Source organism: Drosophila serrata, unplaced genomic scaffold (assembly GCF_035046125.1).
Source record: "Drosophila serrata isolate PLE 108 unplaced genomic scaffold, ASM3504612v1 contig_276, whole genome shotgun sequence".
Taxonomy (NCBI): Eukaryota; Metazoa; Arthropoda; class Insecta; order Diptera; family Drosophilidae; genus Drosophila; species Drosophila serrata.
In genome coordinates, this window is record NW_028257174.1 from 8,224,815 (window position 1) to 8,230,814 (window position 6,000).

A 6,000-nucleotide genomic window follows, 5' to 3' on the forward strand; every position below is an offset into this window, starting at 1 on the left:
TTTCGCCCCTAATGCAATTTTGTTTTGCTTAATTTGATAGGCGTTGTCAGCTGCCAGTCTGGCAGGACATTGTGTGTGTGTCCTCGTAACAGCAGCAACAGCAGCAACATCACATGCAACACACGCAACACATGGGAGTCCGAGGCTGATTGGACGTGTTTCGAGTGTGTTTTCCAGCAAAGGACAAAGGCATCCTCGAGGATCCAGAGGTGTGTGGGGCGGGAGGACTAGGCAAACTGATGCAACTGAGCTATTAAACAGTTTTGGTCGGTCATATACATAGATATTACCAAAATAATGTACAAAAACAGGCAGTAATTGCTTCAAACTGAAGCTGTTTAAATCAAGTTTTTGAAGGTTTTTAAGCAAGTAATGAAGGATATTTAACTATTTAAGCCATAAGAGACCTAGAATCCTGATAACAAATAAATTACTGAAGGAGTTGATTTATTGCAAATCTGTTTCCTATTTCGCTCTTTAATTTGCCACCATAACTAATGATTTCATTTAATTCAGGAATTAAACCATTTGTAATAAACACTATGACTCACGCGAAACTTTTTTTGTTTATTTGTATTATTGTTCAATTTTTGTATTACCAACAAACAATTTCGATGGGATTTGTTCACCGCCCAAAATGCCCCCGAAAAAATGTAGGAAAACAAATGGAATACACTCGATGTGCATGCAAACAGCACATTTCGGTTTACTATGAGGGTTTTCCCCTACGTTTTTCCTTGGGTTTTCCCTTCATTTTTCCTACCGTTTTCGTACGCTTTTCCTGTAGCATGCGGTGCCAAAGTTTGCCATCGAAACATCTTTAAGCGGCGAAACTTTTCTCATAACATGCGAGCAAGCGAGCAACAATGGCACTGATACACGCACAACAAAACGCAGAACAACACACACCATTTACACACACACCACCTATACACAAACACTCGCACACACACACACACCCTGTGGCGAAATCTTATCAAACTGACATCATTTTCATTATGTTTTGCACTTGCACAGCTTCGACTAATGTGTGTGTGTGTGCCCATCGAGTCCTGCCATCCTTACTATACTCAGATGGTAATATGTCCTCAAGACCACTTTCTAGTAAGGGTTACACTTGAAGAAAATGTGTAAAAAATAGTGCAAAACTACTGTAAACACTCAAACTTAACAACTTGTATTTTATCTTGAATTTTATCATATATTAATCATAATTATTTAATATAGAATTTTGTTATTTTTTTTATAATATTTAATATTTATTAAATATACATTTTAAATATTCTAAAATTCTAGATTGAATACCAATAAGTTATTTGGATACTTTTGCAGTCGTTTTCATTATAAACGGTAATATTTATGAAGATTTTTGACTATAATTCCCAACCATTTTGTTAGGAAAACTACAAATTTGCAGTTATAATTCCCAACCATTTTTTTAGAGAACAAATAATGTATTATGTTTCCCAACAATGTATTATCAAAGCCCCTATTGTGAAACAGAATTTAGAAATAAAATTTCTATATTTATCAAAAAACTATCAAACTCATTGTAAATATAAACAAGTTGCATATATTTTTCCTCTTAAAAGTAACATAATAATTTACTTGACTTTTTCTCCAAGTTCACTTGGCTAAATTATAGGCAATCCAGAATGGAATCTCCCAGCACGCGATTGGCATTACACACACTTGTGTGTGTGTGCTATTTGCTGAGTGTTTTTGGGCTAATCTGGACCGCCAATAACTGCAAATTAGATTAGCAACGCCTCTGGCCAAGGGAGGGAGTAGCAGTGGTGTGAGATGCCACCAAGGGCCAAGGACCATGGACTCCACCTTGTCCAATTCGATGGCTGACCATCCAAAAATCGAACTCCGAACGGAAAAGAAGCCACATGCTATCGCCATATGGGATATATCACGCATCGTGTCCATCGCGTGTGGTGTTGATAAATCTGAGCGGAAATGTAGTTGGAAATCTGGGAGAAAAAATCCAAAGAAAATCTCAATCCCAGTCCCCGGATGCCAATATATATAAATACATATATATATATCTATTTGAAGGGGGGCAAATCTTTATGGCACTGGCCATTATTTGTTTTTGGGCATCCCATCGCGAGGCGAAACTAATAAAAATCATAAAAACTTTTCCGCTTAGCGTTACCATTAAGATTCCCCCCTTGCGGCAGATTGTTATTATTATTTGAGTGTCCTTTGCAGCACTTTCGCTTTCCCATGCCACTTTCCACTTACACTTTCACTCTCACTTTCCACTTTCGCTCTCACTTTCACCTACCCGCTCGCGATAATGTGAGCACACTGAAAATTAACTTAACTACTTACTTGAGACGGGCAATTGCGGGCAACTTTGCGAAACGCTTTTCCCCGAAAAGCGGAAAACTTGGAGGACTGCGAAAAGTATGCGTCATGTTTATGATTGGCATTTATTTCCTAATAATGTCATACTTATTTTTGGGGCTTATTAAGGTCCCAAGAAAAGTGGAAAGTGGTTACTTAGTCACTTAGTTTTAATTAAATCTCAAGGTTTAGCTTAGCTTAGTTTAATTTAGATTTTTTCTTCATATTCTAACTTTAATTTAAGTCAGAAGCTCGTAATGTGTGAACGATTCATTTCCGACCCTGTAAATCATATACATATATTTTTGATCAGCATCAAAAGCTGATTCGATTAGGCATCTTAGGAAGAAAAAAATAAATTTTTAATTTTTTCGAAATTTTTTAAGGTGTTTCATCGATAAAATTAAGCTAGAAAAATTAATAAAAATTTTATTTTTTTTCTATTTTAATCTAAGTATGCAGATTTGTTAACCTAATGAAAACTAACATGGGAAAGGTTTCCGAATTAAAATTAAGGCATTTTTGACTGAGTGATGGGATTTTTACCTATGGTTTGTGAACAAATATTGACATAATAAGGAAAACTATCGATAAATATCGATTCAAATGCATACATTTTTAGCTTAGTTATGATCGATTTTATATTTGATTCTATAATTTGCATTTAAACGCAAAGAGTGTATAAACGTTGGCTTCCTAAGGTTAGTTTTCTTTTCTTATTTATTTGTTATTGTCGCTGCCAAGAGTGCCCTAGAAATTACTAAGTCTAGATAGAGGTAGAAGTTCAGGACTATACAAAACCACCTGTTGCACTTGTCTTTCAACAAAAACCCATCTGTTTCTGTTCTGCTTTTATATATTTATATTTTTGAATTATTTTTCAATAATTTCCTAAGCTTTGTTAACGTCTTTGGCCTCATTTAATAGCCAAAAACTTAAGCAATATCCCTTTGAGAAACTATATATCTCTGACCGCGTCACCCCCATCGATAACTCACTGTACAGTTTATGGCTTCAGTCGCCTCAAATGGCCAACAACTTCCGCCTGGCCACCGAGAGAATTGAATGGTTTCGCTGACGCCAGCGTCGCCGCTACTCCCAGCTTCTCCCTCAGACTCAATCTCAATCTCAATGGATATTGTGTGTCCTCCAGTCGAATGTTCAGTTACAGTATATATATACATATATATAGTCTCTATAGTACTTATTCACCGGGAGCAGCGGGAATGACGCCCAGCCACTTATTCGCATCGCTGGCCATATCGCTGTCCGCTAATCGTAAAATAAATTATTTTCCATGTGTGCGGATCTCTGCTCGCCTGATTTCGAGTCATAATTCTTGCATCACACTTTCCCCTCCCCCACCCAGCTCCACCCCGAAAATGTAGCATAAAAGTTTCAGTTAATTGCACAACTGAGAGGGGTTGCACGGAGGGAAAAATCAAAGGGAAATATATGGAGAGAAAGTTTAATTAAATATACATGTATTGAACTAAGTAATATAATCCAAATATTTTGATTAAACAATAATATTGAATAGTTTTATAACAATATCGAATATGTATAGAATTAGTGATATAATATTAAAGGGTTTTGGTATTTGACTTTGATTTTTCTATAGAAATTTCCATTGAAACATAGAGACTTAAACCGTAAGCTCCTGAAAAAACTAAAAACTGTTATCGTTATCGATTATCTTTCGGATCAGTGGCTTTTTCTTAATGCAAAATTATGAATTGTTGTACTTGCTTTTGATTTTTCTATAGAACTTAATAATTCCATAAGTTTTAATGGTGATTTCAAGTGTAAACAGTAATTAGAACAAAAACTGTTATTGATACTTAATTGATATCATCGATTTCTTTTCCTAATTAAATTCACCTTAGCCCTAAAATTGTTCTTCTTTGATTAGGATATATCTATTTTGTTGCATTTCTAATTTTCCTATATATTTTATTATGCATTCCCAACTTTAACCATTTTCTTTCTGTGCATGGCTGATGAGATTCGAGGCTAAACTTTTTGCAGTCACAACTGGCTGGCTTTAATTGTAACTAGTCGCATTTGGAGCCTGGCCTAATCACTGGCGCCGGATTAGTCAAACTTGCAGCGGCTGGACTGGATATAAAGGATATAAGGGTGACTCACTGAATCCGATTGCTTCCCTGGGTGGTGTCCAAGTGCTGAAATGTGTAGCGCTTGCCAACGCTGTCAGTCATAATTAACACTCAGCTGCAAGCCACTACAGGGTTGCCTTGGAGTTTTGCTGTAGCTTGGGGAGAGCGAAATAATATCAAAACCCGAAATGGATGTGAAACAAAAGTTGGAGCTACGTTTCAGCAGCTCAAAGTTGCTAATCAGGCTTGACAGCTGCCAAAAGGGGGCGGAGAGAGTTATTGGATTCTAATCTATATATAAGTTTATGCATTGGGCTTACATTTAAAAAAATAACTGAAGACTGGAAGTGGAAAGAGAATTAATTACTATATTAATTTATACATAAAATAAAGTTTTTTTATACTTATTTAAGCTAAGAAACTTGTGTTATATTACTAGTCTACTTATATACTTATTATATATATCTTATAAAAGGCCTCAAATAAAGTACTTACACCTATAGAAAAACCTCTCTAAGGTCTGTTAAATTACATCAAATATGTTGACTATCCCTAAATATAATATAATATTTATAATATTTATAATCATTATTTATTTATATTATTTCCAAGTGTATCAACTCATATGTTGCTCTTGCCATGCCTGGTTGTAATTAAGAATGCAACGCACTTCATGCTAACTGCAATGGGGGCTTGTCATTTACGCCAAACTCATTAGCCAACCCTCGCGGCCAGATAAATGCGAATGCCAATCTGCAACTGCGGTTTATTGTGTGTATTATATGGTGCTCTACAGAAATTTTCCGCTATCTAAATTCCCAGCGACACGTGCCAGACACAACAACAAAATAAGAAAATCCTTGTTGCCTTCGATGCTGTCGCCATGCAAATTTTTGAAGCGCCTGCCGCAGATTCCTTGTGCCTTCCTTTTCTCTTTTTGTGTGTGTGTGTGTCTAGGATGGCGTCATCGACTCGGATGTCCTCGCATTTGTACTTGATTACCCATACACTTACACTTACAGCATCCGCATATCCGCAACAGTCACTTTAACTGTAAATCGATACTCGGTCTGCCTGTCTGTCCTGTCTGCGCCCCTCCCAACACCCAACACCCCCAATTCCGAGTCCTGGCCTCCGCCGACCTCAGAGTAAAGTGTAAGTGAGTGTAGTCTTGGGGGCAGACGCATCACTTCCACAAAGAAGGGCGATGTCTTTAAAGGATTATCACAACATTTGGGAATTTTTCTGTATTTTAAATAATTTTTTTAAGCTTATTTATGGGATTTTTTTTGATAATAATAAATCCACCAAGGCTTCTGGTTTATCAATTTCCTTTGCAGAGCTTGCTTAGGAGTTTTTCAAACATTTGACACTAAATCAAGTGGAAATTCCATCCTAAAATACCATATTACCATTTTCTTGGTATTTTTAAACTATTTTCCTATATATTTTTTTAAGTTTCATGCTTTAAAAGCATTTTTCATTTAACAAAAACCTTTAGCTCCCTAAAAAACTTATCCAAATA